Source organism: Dendrobates tinctorius, unplaced genomic scaffold (genome assembly GCF_039654945.1).
Source record: "Dendrobates tinctorius isolate UK_male_01 unplaced genomic scaffold, ASM3965494v1 ptg000011l, whole genome shotgun sequence".
NCBI lineage: Eukaryota > Metazoa > Chordata > Amphibia > Anura > Dendrobatidae > Dendrobates > Dendrobates tinctorius.
In genome coordinates, this window is record NW_027361679.1 from 68,370,368 (window position 1) to 68,388,992 (window position 18,625).

General features: G+C 46.5%; 1 long non-coding RNA gene across 1 annotated transcript in view; it reads right to left on the bottom strand.

Moving 5' to 3' along the window:
- Positions 1 to 17,600, bottom strand: part of LOC141100068 (uncharacterized) — a 44,909-nt gene extending 27,309 nt beyond the window's left edge. The window contains exon 1 of the long non-coding RNA XR_012234587.1: positions 17,492 to 17,600. This is a non-coding gene — a long non-coding RNA (uncharacterized lncRNA). The remainder of the gene's footprint in view (positions 1 to 17,491) is intronic.
- Between the last annotated feature and the right edge of the window lie 1,025 nt (positions 17,601 to 18,625).

Genomic DNA, 18,625 nt, shown 5'->3' on the forward strand with positions numbered 1-18,625 from the left:
ACATAAGATCACTATAATTACTGATCACAAGAACCTGACCTACCTGGAGTCAGCTAAAAGACTAAATCCTAGACAAGCAAGGTGGGCCTTGTTCTTCTCTAGGTTTGATTTTATAATCACCTTCCGCCCTGGTACTAAAAATGTGAGGGCCGATGCCCTCTCTCGCAGTTTTTGCCCCTCACAAGCCGAGGACTGTGAACCAGTCCCGATATGGGCCAATGGGATCATTGTGTCGGCAGTGTCTATGGACCTTCTGGTGGAGATCCGTAGGTCCCCAGAACAAGCTCCTGACACTACGCCCCCAAAAAAAATTGTTCGTTCCGGCTACGTTTCGCCTACAAATTCTTAAAGAATCGCATGACTCTGTTCTGGCAGGCCATCCTGGTCTCAATAATACCACCAGACTGGTAACTAGGAATTTTTGGTGGCCGACGGTGGTTAAGGACTTTAAAGACAATGTTTTAGCGTGTGAAGTCTGTGCCCGCACCAAGTCCCCCATAATCACCCTGCCGGCTGGCTCCAGTCCTTGCCCACCCCTGAGAGTCCATGGACCCACATCTCCATGGACTTCATTACGGACCTGCCATCCTCAGATGGGAAAACGTGTATCTGTGTGGTGGTGGACAGGTTCAGCAAACAGTGTCATTTTGTCCCCCTGTCGGGGTTACCTAACTCCGAAACTTTGAGTAAACTGTTCAGTGTGCATGTTGTACGTCTGCACGGTGCTCCGGTCAGTATTGATTCTGACAGGGGTACACATTTTGTTTCAAAGTTCTGGAGGGCATTCTGCAAACGCATTGGTATTGAGTTGTCCTTCTCATTGGGCTACCACCCCAAAACCAATGGTCAAACTGAGCGTACCAACCAGGCTCTGGAACAATACCTTCGCTGTTATGTGTCAGAACATCAGTCCGATTGGGTGGAACATCTGCCATTAGCTGAGTTTGCCCTAAATAATCAGTACCAGGACTCCATTAAGACTAACCCCCTTTTTCTGCAATCATGGACTGCATCCGCGCTTTGGTTCATTCTCGGCCAGGATGTCGGAGCTCCCTGGGGTAGAGAAAAATATACATCGCTTAAAAACTATTTGGTCGGAGGTAAACTCGAACTTGTAAGGGGCCCAGGTTAGACAGGCTTCGGCTGCAAATAGACAGCGATCTAAGGGGCCGCACCTGGGAGTTGGAGACAAGGTCTGTCTCTCCACCAAAAACATCAAGCTTAAAGTGCCGTCTGCCAAACTGGGTCCCAGATTTATTGGTCCATACGAAATTATAGAGGTGATTAACCCGGTAGCCTTCCGTTTAAAACTCCTTCAGTCATTCAAATTGCCCAACGTGTTCCATAAATCTCTACTCAAGCTGTATCGCTCCCCAATTCATCCTGTCCAGTCCCCTCCTCCTCCTGTTTCGGTCAGGGGTACCTTGGAGTATGAAGTCCAGGGTGTCCTTGACTCCCGCCTTGTGAGAGGGTCCATACAGTGTCTTGTACACTGGAAGGGCTACGGCCCGGAGGAGAGGTCCTGGGTCCCCGTAGGGGACATCCATGCCAAAGCATTAATTAGGAGATTTCATCTCCTTCATCCTGACAAACCGTGTTTTGAGGGTCCGGGGGCCCCTTTTAGAGGGGTGGGTACTGTCAAGTCGCCGCCAGACTCAGGGCCTGTTGTCCCGGCCTCGGCCACTAGGAGGCGACGGACTGTCACATCGCCATCAGACTCGGGGCCTGCTGTCCCGACCTCGGCCACCATGAGGCCCCGGACTGTCACGTTGCCGTCTGACTAGGGGCCTGCTGTTGCCGCCTCGGCCACTGGAAGGCACCATGGTTCGCCCCCTGAGTGATGGCGGCAACAGAGAAGGGGCTCCTGCGCAGGCATCTGGTGGACGCAGGCTCGGCTCCTCTGTCAGTCATGAAGGGGTTGGTGCATCACCATCTGTCCTGGTCCTGGGGCGGTCCTGATGACATCATCAGTCCGGGTACCTGTGAGGGATGACCTGATCCCTCAAATACCTTGGGACTGGTCTTGCAAGCCTCCGGATATATTCTTGGTTCCCCTGTGTGCTACGTTGTGATTTGCTATTGTTTGACTCTGACCTCAGCCTGGATTTCTGACCCCTCTACTGCCTGACGATTTTGTACTTCTGCTACTCTCCTGGTTTGTGACCTTGGCCTGGATATTCGACTCTGCAACTGCCTGCCGTTTTTGTACCTCTGCTACTCTCCTGGTTTGTGACCTTGGCCTGGATATTCGACTCTGCTACTGCCTGCCGTTTTTGTACCTTTGCCACTCTCCCGCTTTGTGACCTTGGCCTGGACTGTCTACTCTGCCACTGCCTGCCGATTCGGTACCTCCGCTGCTCTCCCGATTTCTGTCTACGTTTTTGGTTCCCTGCCTTTTTCCCTTGGCGAACGTCCTGCTCTGGGGTCCACTGCTCCTCTAGACAGCCACCCCCTGGGCCTTGCTACAATTCCAGATCCCTGTATAGGTGTTAAGGGTCTCGGTGTTTCTCTGGGTGCTGTCCCTATTGCAGCCCAGACTCGCAGACGGACGTCAGACCCATTAATAGCGATTGTCCCACGACCGCTCTCCAGGGGCTCCAATGATACAATGACAGAGATAATCCTTTACATTGTATCACTCCTCCGCCGACAGGTCACTGGAGTTCACCTGTCACTTTGCAGCACTATCTATCTGTCTGTGGACGTTTCCGTCGAAAAAAGGAAGAAACGGATGAAAAAATGGATGCGACGGATCCTTTTTTTCGACAGATCCTACTAGCGGATCTGTCGAAAAAATGGATCCGTCGCATCAGTTTTTCCCAATCTGCGACAACTCCGTTGAGCCAACAGATTGTGACTGATGGCAAAAAACTGATGTGTGAAAGAAGCCTTAGAGATGAGATAATTAGTTTGTAGGATTCTAGTCCATTGCTCAGGTTAGTAATGTGTATACACTGGATTGAAGACCAGCGAATCCCCTTACTGCCCGGCATTCACAGCTTTTCTTTTGATTAGTTGGCCTGGTGCAACATCATCATTGCAGCATGACGCACACATGACATCACACCAGTCCAGTTAATCAAAAGTAGAGCAGGCCTCCAGTCAACTAGTCACAGATTACTGACCTGGCTATTGTACCAGAGTTGTATTTATTATTATTATGCTTTTCTTATTATATAACGCCATCATATTCCACGGCGCTTTACTGACCTTAACATTGCTGTTCCCATTGGGGCTCACAACCTAAATTCCCTATGTCTTTGGCATGTGGAAGAAAATGGTGATTTGATGAACAATCTGTATGAAGATCGATCTTATCCAAGGTTAGATAGGTCCACCAGGGTCTTCTCCGCCGTTATCTTGATAGTATAAAGTCTTTGGGTTGCTGGTCTTCCTCTTTGCCTTGCTCCTTCTATTCTTCCGAACATAATGTCCTTCTCCAGTTATTGCTGTCTTCATATGATGTTTCCAAAGTAGGTAAATTGTAGCTTGGTGATCCTTGCTTCAAGTGACATGTATGGAGAAAAGAACAAACAGTTTACAAGCCATGTTTTCGTCTTTAGTGAAATGTTCCTTGATGTGAAAGCCCTGCACTGGGACTTCATTGTTCATTTGCCCATAGCTATTCTCCTATTGATTTCCGGCATTGTCACTGTATCTTGACTGATCATTGATCCAAGTATATTGAAGTCCTTTACAACTTCCATTTTGTCACTGTCCATCTCAAATGTGTCATGGTCATACCTGGCATTAATCAATATCTTTGTCCTCTTTGCATTGAATGGCAGTCCCATATTCGAGCTTTCTATCTTGACACTCCGTAATAAGTTCTTCATTCCATCTACACTAGTTGCTATTAATGTTGTATTGTCTCTGTATTTAAGATTGTTGATTATTCGTCCAGCAATTTTGATTCCTTCTTTTTCAGAAAGTCCAGTTGGAGTACCCAGAGGAAATCTACGCAGGGAGACTAAACAAACTTTTTGAAGATGTTGATTTTAACCCAAGACCCCTGCACTGCAAAGCAACAGCACTAACCACTGAGCCACTATGCTCTCTGATTTCTATCTACAATATATTTATACAAGTTACTGATATAATTCAATTAATAAGGCATAGTTTTAGGATATCTGCATCTATCTTTGCAGTTACACTTCCGGCTTTAGTTTTACACAGGATAATGCTTCCTGTGTAGACATGCAAATAATACTGAGTGAAAAGGTGGTGGGCTTACTGGCTCAATAGGTAAGCCAGATCCCTTTTAAGTCTTTATGGATGTATTGACAGGGACATTCCTCTTGCCTTCTTGACATAAAGGACTATGTACTGTGTGGCTGTCATGGCTGGGCCGAGCAGATTGTGTTAGGGATGGCAGAACGCACTAAGTAATAAATAATAATAGGTGCGTTCTCCGCCCGGGGTCCACCGTGCAGAAGGTGTTACACTGCTGCTATGTAATGGCAGATGCACTATATGGCAGTATAACGCATTCGGGTTGAACGTCACCCAGAGTGCGCTGGGTGGTCTCTGTTCCTTCACAGAGATGCCGAGGCGTTAAATACAAATGCTGGGCCTGTTGACGTCACAGGGCTCAGTGGAATGCACGCACGGTATATGGTCACAGGACTTGGCCCAAGACACAGAGTCCGCGTCCGTCTAGACCTACCGTGCGTACGGCATCAAAACCGCGGACGCCAGGAAGTACTGCTGACTGCAGTGCGGCGACAGACACTGCCGCTATACGACAATGCCCGGTAGCAGGCACACTGTCGGATGCTAGCACTGTGGAGGATGAGTGCTGTGGCCTGTAGCTTGCCACTGACTGGCGCTGACTCTATCACTAGTTCCCTATCCACACACGTAATATCAGAGGGAGGGGAATCTTTATGAGTCATTTGCAAGTCCATACATCCGTCATCATTCACACAGTTAGCAACTAGAGTCTATACTAGCGCATGGCCGAGCGGCCATGTGAACCGTTTATAGCCAGGACCTTCCGGAAGCTTCCAGATTCCTGAGATGGACCAATCAGATCTGGAGAAGGACCTGTGCGTGTGACTCCCGATCTCCAATGGGAGATCGTCTCATGAGCATGCTCAGTGGAGCGACGGAAGGACTTAGCCTCTGGAGCGGTTTGCTGCTGAGCAACCTGCATTGCTATTGCTGGCCCAAAGGTGGCAGCAACAGCCAGACCCACAGAGCAGGTCTTGGCAGAGCATCGGGAATGACGGGGCGGCTGAGCAAGCTCCTCTGTGGCCGATGCAGAATGGGAGACCGCAGAATGTGAGGCTCTGGATTCCTGCTGTGCCGCTGCAGGAACCCGACGCCTAACAGATTGTTACATCCAGACATGGTGCATGTGGATATGTGGACCCACTGTGCCACAGGATCGGGCTTACCCAGGAAGGGGTGTAACTAAATGGCTACCTTGGTGTTCACTGGAGCCTCTAATGGTGAGGTCAGGCTTGTGCGGCAGGTAGCCACCAGGTACTACTCCTGGGCAGAACCCGGTACCGGGTCTTAGTTCAGACACGCCAGTCTAGGATTTAGGATCAAGTATAGGCCACTCATGGACCGAGAAATGGTGTTCATGCACTAGCTGCACTGGGACCAGTGGGACTTCGGAAACAGGACTGGCCCCCTCTGAGACCAGGGGACAGGAGTCAGGCCCTGGCCACTCTGGGAACAGGGGTCAAGTTTCAGGCACTGGCCGCTCTGGGATTCAGGGATGAGGTTCAGGCCCTGGCCACTCCGGGACCAGGGGACAAGATTCAGGCAATGGCTGCTTTGGGACCAGGGGACGAGGTACAGGACTGGCCACACCAGGACCAGGGAGCTATGGATACAGGAATGACCACGCCAAGATCAGGGGACTACGAACAGAGGACTAGCCACACTGGGACCAGGGGATAACATTCAGGCCCTGGCCACACCGGGACCAAGGGACCTTACAACTCACTAATAGTACACCTTACTAACTAATGATTCACTACGCTGCTTGGCAACTCCCTAGGGGAGAGGGAGTCATTTATACAGGATGCCTCCCAGCAATTGGCTGGGAGCCATCTTGCAGGTGTACTACTTATGCTGAATGCCAATTAAACAACAGGCTGAGCGCATTTAGCATAATGCAAGTAATGCCCCTTTAAGAATGGGGAAGCACGGGCCGCCAGACTGCGGCACGCACACACAGACCGGGAAATGAAAGAGAAGCAGGAGAATGCCAGGGACCACACCACAGGGCTGGGGCGGTGAGTAAGCTGGCATCCCTCCATTGAGGGGGAAGGGCACACCATGCAGGGGCATGAGGTAAACTATTACTATTTAATTATAGGCTTACTAAGCTATTTGCATTCTTTGTAACTATTACTGTGCTTAATATTGTTGTCAACAGGGGCATAGAAATAGGGTCTCTATTTAGATACCTTATACTATTTTTTATACCTAAATATTGGAGTATCCACAGTATATAAATTTTGATATGCTAATTGCATTGTAAGCAAAAACATTAATTTGGACCACATACATTTATCCTGATATTGTGTAGTATTGCTGTAGCTGACCTTCTGGTGTGCTAATGGGTTAGCAGTATCCTACTTTTTTGTATATGTTTTTAATGTTGATTTAATAAAATAACATTGGTTTTAAAAATATTTTCTTCAGTTATATACACTTCTTGATCCTGACGCTATTTAATTGCTGTAGAGATCAGTATGTATATATAATATACAGTAGTACATGTCCCATCATAGAATATAAAGTAGCCCCCTCATATAGTATAATGTATTCCCCTCACAGAATATAATGCAGCCCTCATATAGATTATGATGTAGCACCCTCATAGAATACAGTGCAACCCCCATAGAATATAATGCAACCAGCCTCATAGAGTATAATGCAGCCCCATAGAATATAATGTAGCCCCCTCATAGGGTATAATGCAGCCCCCTTCATATAGTATAATAAAGACCCCCCACAGAATATAATGTAGCCCCCTCAGAGTATAATGCAGCCCCATCATAAGGTAAAATGCAGCCCCTCCATAGAATATGGGGTACCACAGGGCTCTGTCCTGGGCCCTGTATTGTTCAACATCTTTATCAACGATTTAGATGAAGGAATTGAGGGTAAACTGATTAAATTTGCTGATGACACAAAGCTAGGAGGGATAGCTAATACTAGAGAGGAGAGAGAGATGATTCAAAAAGATTTAAATAAACTGGAGAAGTGGGCAGCAACTAACAGAATGGTTTTTAACAGGGAGAAATGCAAAGTACTACATCTGGGCAATAAAAATGAAAAAAGCATATATAGAATGGGAGGAATAGGGCTAAGTGACAGCACATGTGAAAAAGACTTGGGTATACTAATAGATCACAGACTGAATATGAGTCAACAGTGTGATGCAGCAGCAAAAAAGGCAAATGCAATTCTAGGATGTATTAACAGAAGCATACAGTCTAGATCACGTGAAGTCATTATTTCCCTCTACTCCTCTTTGGTCAGACCTCATCTGGAATATTGTGTCCAGTTTTGGGCACCACATTTTAAAAAAGACATCAACAAACTGGAGCAAGTTCAGAAAAGAGCGACCAGAATGGTGACCGGTCTGCAAACCCTGTCTTATGAGGAAAGGTTGCAGGATTTGGGAATGTTTAGTTTGCAAAAGAGAAGACTGAGAGGAGACTTAATAGCTGTCTACAAATATCTAAAGGGCTGTCACATTGTAGAAGGATCAACTTTATTCTCATTTGCACAAGGAAAGACTAGAAGCAATGGGATGAAACTGAATGGGAAGAGACACAGATTAGATATTAGAAAAAACTTTTTGACAGTTAGAGTGATCAATGAGTGGAACAGGCTGCCACGAGAAGTGGTGAGTTCTCCTTCAATGGAAGTCTTCAAACAGAGGCTGGACAGACATCTGACTGGGATGATTTAGCGAATCCTGCTTTGAGCAGGGGGTTGGACCAGATGGCCCAGGAGGTCCCTTCCAACTCTACGATTCTATTCTATATAATGCAGCCCCCCTCATATAGTATAATGCAGCCCTCCACAGAATATAATGTAGCCCCCTCATAGGATATCATGCTGCCCCCACTCATAGGGCATCATGCTACCCCTCCTCATAGGGCATCATGCTGCCCCCCTCCATAGGGTCTCATGCTACCCCCTCCATAGGGTATCATGCTGCCCCCCTCCATAGGGTATCATGCTGCCCCCCTCCATAGGGTATCATGCTGCCCCCCTCCATAGGGTAACATGCTGCCCCCCTCCATAGGGTATCATGCTGCCCCCCTCCATAAGGTATCATGCTGCTCTCCTCCACAGGGTATCATGCTGCCCCCATCCACAGGGTATCATACCGCTCCCATCCACAGGGTATTATGCTGCCCCCCCACAGGGTATCAAGCTGCCCCCCTTCTCAGGGTATCATGCTGCCCTTCTCCAATAGGGTATCATGCTGCCCCTGTCCAATAGGGTATCATGCTGCCCCCCTTCACAGCGTATCATGCTGCCCCCCTCCATAGGGTATCATGCTGCCCCTCTCCATAGGGTATCATGCTGCTCCCCTCCACATGGTATCATTTTCTTTAGCATCGGGAACAGGCTTTGGCTTCCTGTCACCCCCTGCTGCTCCGCTGGCACCGGGGGCCCCCATAGCAGCTACTGGCTGGGGGCCCCTGGAGCAGCGGGGACCCTAGGCAGCTGCTGGCCCTGTATGCCAGCAGATGTCAGTGCCTGGGCCCACCATAGAATCCTCCAGTTCTCCGGTGGCCCAATTCAACCCTGCATACATATATTATATACAATACCCTACAAAAGTTTTAGGCAGTTGTGGAGAAAAGCTGCTTTCAAAAATAAAAGTATTAATAAACTTTTTTTATCCATTAACAAAATGCAAAGTGAATGAAAAAAGAGGAATCTAAATCAAATCAATATTTTCTGTGACCACTCTTTATCTTCAAAACATCGTCAATTTTACCAGGTACACTTGCACACAGTTTTTGAGTGAACTCAGCAGGGAGGTTGTACCAAACATCTTGGATAACTAACCACAAATCTTCTGTGAATGTCAGTTTGTGCAAATCCTTATGTCTCTTCATGTAAACCCAGAGTGTTGATGATTTTGAGATTAGGGAAAGAGACCATATCACCATTTCCAGGACTTCTTGTTCTTCATTACACTGAATACTGGATACACTCAATATGGGAATGCCCTGTTTTTCTGTAATAATAATTTTCCTTCTATAGTGCTGACATATTGAGCAGCATTTTACAATTCAGAGGATACATGTATCCTCTACTATTGTATCCTCTGCTATGTTACTTACTTGCAGATATATGGTTAGGGATGAGCAAACACAAACTATAAAGTCTTGGGTCCATACCAGACACCTAGTGTCTTGTACCGAACTACGAACACAGACTTCTTACTGTACGTCTGTTTTACTGTTCAGCTTCGGCAGGCTAATAAAGCTTATTGAAAAGCTTCAACAAGCTTTTCTGGGGAAGATACTTTCAGCATCATCACAACCAAGGCAAATAATAGAATGGCTATGATTGGCTGGTGCACCATGATAGGAAAGAAAAATGATAAAAAAAATATGTGGTGTCCCCTCTATTTTTGATAACAAACGCAAGTAAAGTGGTCTGCAGTCCTCAGCTGTCTGCTTTTTATTGGCTGGGTATCAAAAAAGGTCTCCCTCACCATTTGTTTTTACATTCTTTTAAATAATTAATTTAAAAAATCGGTGTGGGGTTCCCCATATTTTTGATAAGCAGCCAAAGACAGCTAGGAGGTGGTATTCTCGGGCTGGGAAGGTCCATGGATATTTGACCCTCGCCAGCCTAAAAATAGCAGCCAGCAGGCACCCCAGAAAATGTGCACCCATTGGATTAGCCAATTCTGGTGCTTTGCCTGGATCTTCCCGCTTGCACTAGTGGGTTGCCACAAGGGGTAATATTTGGGGTTGATGTCAGCTGTTTAATGTCCACTGACATCAAGCCCAGAGGTTAGCAATGGAGAAGCTTCTATCAGACACCCACATTACTAACACAGTATGTAAAAAGAAGAAAATACACCAAAAAAATATTTATTTGAAATAAAACTCCCCAAAAATTTCCCTCTTTCCCCCCTTTCTTAAAAATCGTAATGCAATCGTAATCCATAATATGGATGTCCCACAAGAATCTCAGTCTTCTTCATTCAGTCTTTTGAGCTCCATTCAGAGAATGCAGCTCCATAGACTGGAGCAGAAGTTACTGCTGGATTTGAAGCTGTACTACGCAAGACCCGGCTGAGGTGACCCACTCCTCAGTATGGCACTGGTGCTGTGGATGATGAGAAACGGCAGCTATTAACTGAAGTGACCATGCAGGCGTCATCTCAGTTCACAGTGACTAATTATCACGCTGCGCTGCACCAGTGCCGGACTGATGAGCAGTCATGAGAACCGGCCGCTATGAACTAAGGTGACATTATTAAAGTCACTTCAGTTCATAGCGGCTGGTTCTCAAGATCCGGAGTGCGGATTGATGAGCAAACGGTCATCAGTCCAGCACTGGCACTGCACATCATGAGATCCGGACACTATAATAATAATAATAATAATCTTTATTTTTATATAGCGCTAACATATTCCGCAGCGCTTTACAGTTTGCACACATTATCATCACTGTCCCTGATGGGGCTCACAATCTAGATGAACTGAGGTATCTGTAATGACGTCATTTCAGCTCACAGCATTCGGGTCTCGCATAGTACAGTGTCAGACATGACAGTGGCTGCTACTCCAATCTATGGAGCTGCGTTCTCTGAATGGAGCTACCTAGACGAGACTAAGAAGATTGGAATAGTCGTGGGATGCCCATATTATGGATTACAACACACGCTGCAGATTATATTTTTTTTTATTATTTATGGGGGAATGAGGGTAATTGGTGGGGAGTTTTTTTTCATAAATAAAAAATTTGTTCAATGTGTTTTCTTTTCTGTTTACTTAATTTGTTAGGCTGGGTTCACATTGCGCTAATGACAATGCGTTGATGGCATTCGTTACATAGCGGCACTAATGCTATGTAACGGATGCGTTAACGCAGCCATAGACTGCCATTATGTAGCGCATCGCTAACGCATGCCATAATCGGTAAGCGTTTGCGAAGTGCCGTCATTCTGTGATGGACCCTCGGACGCGGGCTGGAGCGTTCGTGGGTCCGTCACCGCTAGCACAGACAAGGAAGCTGTGCTAGCGTAATCGCTAAACACTATCACAATATGACAGTAGCATTAATGCAGTCTGTCAACGCTATGCGTTGAACAGACTGCATTAACGCAATGTGAACCTAGCATTAGTAATGGAAGTGTCCAATAGTGTCTGTTTTACTGTTCAGGTTCAGCAGGCTAATAAAGTTTACTTTACTTTCAGAACGCCCCGGGAAGAAGCAACTCATGCGAAACAGTGCTGTCGGGCGGCGGTGGGGGAATTAGGTCCACCAGCTTTCAGCCATTTCTTTGGCCTCATTTCACAGTGGTCAGCGACAGGTAAAATTCCATCACTATTATTGCACTGTCTTCATCCATGTCATAATTTATGCTGTGCCCCTCACCAGGATATAACTTCGGCCTTTTATTTCCCTCCCTAGCCATTCTTTACACCAAGCCATTTTCTCTTTCCTTATTGTAGTGCTAACAGCACCCAATTTTGGCAAGTTCTTTGTAACTGCTGTTGGAACATAGGCCTTAACACTTTGCTCTTTTTTGGCTTTGGAGGGATTTTTTTGATTCTTTGTGAATTCTGTTATATAATTGATACATCTGTTTGCACACTGTGGAAGATACTATACACCTTTTGCTGGTTTTTTCCTACCCCCCATGTTGGAGACCATTATTCCTGTCTTTTTAATACAATTCATGTTATTTTTAATCTATAATCAATAAAAATTTACATTTTTTATCAACATTATTGTTTTGCACTTCTTGGATCCTCACGGCACCTGCCGTGATAATTGTTGTTTGGGATATGTTTATCGAAGTGACTGTTGCCTTTTTGATTTAGGATCATGGGTATAATAAAGTTTACTGAAAGGTTGCAGAGCAGCCAATCAACAAGCTTTCCTGGGTAGATACTTTTGACACCATCACAACCATGCCAATTATTGGCATGGCTGTGAATGGCTCGTGTACCATGATAGAAAAAAAATTATAAAAAAAAATGTGGTGCCCCCTCTATTTTTTATAACAAATGCAAGTAACCAGCCAAGGTAAAGAAGACAGCTGGGGTTGTTATTCTCAGGCTGGGAAGGTCCATGGACATTTGGCTCTCTACAGCCTAAAAATAGCAGCACCCCGGCACCCTAGAAAAGGTGCATCCATTGGATGTGCCAAAAGTATGAATGCTTCTCCATTGCTAACCCATGGGCTTGATGTCAGCGCACATTACACAGCTGACATCAACCCTACAAACTCATCACCTTGATTTCTACCACACCAGGGCAATCGGGAAAAGCCGAGTCTAAGCACCAGAATTGGCGCATCTAATGGTGTGCCATCTCTAGGGCGGCTGAGGGATGATCTTATTTGGCTGGGAAGGGGTCTAATATCAAATTCAAAGAAGCTTTATTGGCAGGACTAAATACACATTAGTTTTGCCAAAGCAAGTGTACAAAAGGGAATGGGGAGAGGGACTGTAGGGATGTTGCGTAGGGGTTGTAGGAAAGGTGGATGGGGCTATAGAAGTCCATGGCATAGGGAAGGTGGATGGGGGAGATGGGGCAGATCCAGGATGGGGCTATAGAAGTCCATGGCATAGGGTAGGTGGATGGGGGCAGATCCAGGGTGGGGGCTATAGAAGTCCATGGCATAGGGAAGGTGGATGGGGGATGGGGCAAATCCAGGGTGGGGGCCATAGAAGTCCATGGCATATCATAGTTCTCTTTCTCGCAATCTATGACATTTGCTCACATATTGCACTGCTATCTCCACTGCGTTCTCTTCTTCCCCCAGCAGGATATGTTTTCTCTTCCTCCTTCATGATGATGAAATCCGGGAAGAGATGTGAGAGTCTCCTGAAGTGAGTGTCCCTCACTGCTGAGTATTTGGCACTTTCCAACCAATTTATATCAGTCCCCAGCTGTCTGCTTTCTCTTATCTGGTTGTTTAAAATAGGGGGCCTCCAAGTCATTTTTTAGGGTCCCCCCATTTTTAATAACCAGCAAAAGCAAAGCAGAAAGATGGAGGTTTATGTTAATAGATTAGGAAGGTCCATGAATATTGGCCCTTTTCCAAAATAATAAGACCAGTTTACAGCTGTCTGCTTTCACTTGGCTGGTTATAAATATAGGGGGGACCTCAATGTAATTTTTTCCATTTATTTATTTATTAACAAGTATAGTAAAATACACAAGCAAGATAACTTTAGGTCACAACCACCAGGTGTTCCAGCAGCTGGAAACTCCAGTAACCTTAAAGTCTCCCTTAAGGCTTCTGGGCCTCACAGATGCCATGAGACCTGGAGGCTGTGAACTCTGGTAAATGAAAGTTACCTAAGTCCACAGCCACTGGGTTTCCCAGTAGCTCAAGTGCCGGACTAATGAGTGCTAAATCCAGGACTCGCGGTTGCTCATCACAGCTTTTTTTTCACCATTTATTTTTTATTTATCTATTAGTAATAAATAAGTGACAAATGGAATGGGGGTCTCCCTTGTTTTTTAATAACCAGCTAAGGGAAAGCAGACAGCTGCAGGCTGATGCTAATGGACTGGAAATGCCAATGGTTATTGGGCCATTCCCAACCTACAAATATCAGCCTGCAGCCACCCCATATTTGATGTGCCAATTCTGGAACGTAGCCTCAGTTCTTCCCAATTTCACTGGTGTGGTGGCAATCGGGGTAATTGTTTTTAGGGTTGGTAATGGAAAGGTGTCAGTCAGACGACCTCATTACTAACCCAGTAGTAAAAGTAAATAAATACACACACAGGGGTGTGATAACATGTTAAGTGGACAGACTAGTCTGGGGAAACTAACTAGTCAAAGACTTCATTTACATATCATAAACATACTTTAGAAATACTTTTTCTAAAGATCTGTTTATGTGTGTAATGTAATAAAGAGACTTTTAGGCAGGGTATTTCGCTATGTAGACACAACTGCTGATGGTTCTGGGGGCACAGCGGACCTGACAGGTTCCCTTTAAGCTGAAGATTCCTTCTTGGAAACTTGGACCTAGGTTCATTGGCCCCTATAAGATAGTTGCCTTCATTAATCCAGTAGTGTTACGTCTTGCCTTTCCACCCACTTTTCAGATTCATAATGTGTTTCACCAATCACTTTTCAAAAAAGACATTGCTTCCTCTGAATGATCTCCACCACCACCTTCCCCAGTCATGGTACTGAGAAGAGCCTGTGGGTACCAGCATGTGATGTTCAAGCAATCAGGTTCGTCCAGCCTTTTCATGCTTCAGATTATGATAAACCTGGTTCTGATGTTCTGGAGGTCCCTTTTAGGAGGGAGGGTACTGTCACAGGGATACAGTGACAGAGAGGGACAAGATTGCAGCATCTGTTTACATGAACGCTGGCACTGATTAGTGATCAGTTCAGTTGATCTCCTGGAGCTCTCCATCCTGAATTGCCTCAGCTGTTGTGCTGGGCACCCTCCTTGGGTATATGTGCTTGTGACTGGCACTTTGGAATTGCCAATGATAGTTCACACTTCAAGGTTTGGTGTTGAAGGAGAAGTTCAGTGTTTGGAGTAGGTGGTTGGAGAGTTGCTCAGAAGATATTTTCGTAGAATTGGTTTGCGTGTTAATCCTTATCCTCTCCCATTTGGTTTCTCCTTGCTATTTTTTCAATTTCCCACTGTGTTGTTATGCGAGTATGTTTGTATGATTGTAGTTTTTTTTATCCCTGTCTGTTTACTCCTGTCTGTCTGGTTAGTCTATTCCTATACACTTCAGCCTCACACATCTCTTGGTGGGGGAGGGAACAGATAAGGGTTAAGATAGGAGCACAGCAAGGTATGTGACCCTGGTGTCTCCACCTTCAGGGGGACAGGGATAGCCTAGGGTACTGCTAGTTCAAGGGATCAGTTAGGTGCCCACAGTCCCTTGTCACTATATAACAATGATGACTGCAATATATTGAGAGGATAAAAGCTCTGATGGGAGGGTTGCTTTTCTTTAATGAATAATGGTTAAAGATGCACTCCCATGATTTTCTTTTCATTGTATGTGAATGTGGTGTCGTGGGAATGTATTAATATACTCACCTACCGCCACCTTCTCTGGGATACCATTCTTCTCTGCTTCTGAGTGATGTCTCAAAACTTCACTCTATGCTTTATGTGTGACCAGGAAGTTACTTCTACAATGTAAGACAATGGAGCCATTTTCTAACGCTACATAGACTTACATTGTAAAAGTCACTTCCGGGTCACACAGAGCACAGTGTAACCGAGAGAGTCTGAAGAGCGTTGACATCATTGAGAAGCAAAACAGAACTGTGCAGGATATTGGAGAAGACAGCAATAGGTCAGTATATTTAGTCAGCCACCAATTGTGCACGTTCTCCCTCTTAAAAAGATGAGAGAGGCCTGTAATTGACATCATAGTTAGACCACAACTATAAGAGTCAAAATTAAGAAAACAAATCCAGAAAATCACCTTGTCTGATCTGGCATGATTTTTTGCAAATTATGGTAGAAAATAAGTATTTGGCCACCTAAAAACATGCAAGATATCTGGCTCTCACAGAGCTATAACGTCTTCTTTAAGAGGCTCCTCTGTCCTCCACTCAATACCTGTAATAATGGCACCAGTTTGAACTTGTTATCGGTATAAAAAACACCTGTCCACAACCTCAAACAGTCACAATGTGAAAGACACCAGAAACAAAATTGTAGTCCTGCACCAGACTGGGAAGACTGAATCTACAATAGGCAAGCCGCTTGGTGTGATGAAACTGTGAGAGCAACAATAAGAAAATGGAAGATATACAAGACCACTGATATTCTCTCTTGATCTGGGGCTCCATGCAAGATCTCATCCTGTGGGGTCAAAATGATCACGGTGAGCAAAAATCCCAAAACCACATGGGGGGACCTAGTGAATGACCTGCATAGAGCTGGGACCATCATAACAAAGGCTACCATCAGTAATACACTACGCCGCCAGGGACTCATATACTGCAGTGCCGGACGTGTCCCCCTGCTTAAGCCAGTACATGTCTGGGCCCATCTGAAGTTTGCTAGAGAACATTTGGATTATCCAGAAGAGTATTGGGAGAATGTCATATGATCTGATGAAACCAAAGAAGAACTGTTTGGTAGGAACAAAACTTGTCGTTTTTGGAGGACACAGAATGCTGAGTTGCATCCAAAGAACACCATACCTACTGTGAAGCAAGGGGGTGGCAATGTCATGCTTTGGGGCTCTTTCTCTGCAAAAGGACTAGGACGATTGATCTGTGTACATTAAAGAATGAATGAGGCCATGTTTCATGAGATTTTGAGTGCAAACCTCCTTCCATCAGCAAGGGCATTGAAGATGAAACGTGGATGGGTCTTTCAGCATGATAATGATCCCAAGCACACTGCCAGGGCAACGAAGGAGTGGCTTCGTAAGAAGCATATGAAGGTCCTGTAGTGGCCTAGCCAGTCTCCAGATCTCAACCCCATAGAAAACCTTTGGAGGCAGTTGAAAGTCCGTGTTGTCCAGCGACAGGCCCAAAACATCACTACTCTAGATGAGATCTGCATGGAGGAATGGGCCAACATAACACCAACAGTGTGTGCCAACCTTGTAAAGACTTACAGAAAATGTTTGACCTCTGTCATTACCAACAAAGGATATATAAAATATTGAGAAGAACTTTTGTTAACGACCAAATACTTATTTTCCACCATAATTTGCAAAATAAATCTTGCCAAATCAGACAAGGTGATTTTCTGGATTTTTTTTCTCTTTTTTGACTCTCATAATTGTGGTCTACCTATGATTTCAATTACAGGCCTCTCTCATCTTTTTAAGGGGAAGAACTTGCACAATTGGTGGCTGACTAAATATTTTTTTCCCCACTGTATACCAGGGGTGGATTAAGGGTAGCCAGGGCCCGGGGCAGTTCAGACTCTGTGGGCCCCCCTCGTCACGTGACGGGGGTCACGAATGGTAGAGCCACACTCTACATAGAGAATAATGGGGCCTCCAGCACCGACCTCCACCCGCAGAGCCACACTCTACATAGAGAATAATGGATCCTCCAGCACCGACCTCCACCCGCAGAGCCCCACTCCACATAGAGAATAATGGAGCCTCCAGCACCGACCTCCACCTGCAGAGCCACACTCCACATAGAGAATAATGGAGCCTCCAGCACCGACCTCCACCCGCAGAGCCACACTCCACATAGAGAATAATGGAGCCTCCAGCACCTACCTCCACCCGCAGAGCCGCACTCCACATAGAGAATAATGGAGCCTCCGACACTGACCTCCACCCGCAGAGCCGCACTCCACATAGAGAATAATGGGGCCTCCAGCACCGACCTCCACCCGCAGAGCCGCACTCCACATAGAGAATAATGGAGCCTCCAGCACCGACCTCCACCCGCAGAGCCACACTCCACATAGAGAATAATGGAGCCTCCAGCACCGACCTCCACCTGCAGAGCCCCACTCCACATAGAGAATAATGGAGCCTCCGGCACCGACCTCCACCCACAGAGCCACACTCCACATAGAGAATAATGGAGCCTCCAGCACCAACCTCCACCTGCAGAGCCCCACTACACATAGAGAATAATGGAGCCTCCAGCACCGACCTCCACCTGCAGAGCCCCACTCCACATAGAGAATAATGGAGCCTCCGGCACCTACCTCCACCCGCAGAGCCACACTCCACATAGAGAATAATGGAGCCTCCAGCACCGACCTCCACCCGCACTCCACATAGAGAATAATGGAGCCTCCAGCACCGACCTCCACCCGCAGAGCCGCACTCCACATAGAGAATAATGGAGCCTCCAGCACCGACCTCCACCTGCAGAGCCCCACTCCACATAGAGAATAATGGGGCCTCCAGCACCTACCTCCACCCGCAGAGCCGCACTCCACATACAGAATAATGGAGCCTCCAGCACCGACCTCCACCTGCAGAGCCCCACTCCACATAGAGAATAATGGGGCCTCCAGCACCTACCTCCACCCGCAGAGCCGCACTCCACATAGAGAATAATGGGGCCTCCAGCACCGACCTCCACCCGCAGAGCCGCACTCCACATAGAGAATAATGGGGCCTCCAGCACCGACCTCCACCCGCAGAGCCGCACTCCACATACATGGCTGCTCTCAGTGCTCTGTGCTGTGCGCACAGGACCTGTGATGAGGTCACAGGAGGGGAGGAGACAGGGGTCACATGATCGGGGGCCCTGACACCTTACCTTCTGTGATCTCATCACAAGCCTTTGCACGCTACCAGCAGCATCAGCGTTCACGCTACTTGTAGATGCTGCTGGTAGCAGAGCACATAATGCCGCCCCCACGGTCACTCACTTTTAGGTGGGGAGAAGATGGAGTGCCATTGCAGCAGCCAGCAGGAATGTGGTGGGGGCCCCCTTAGAAGCTCT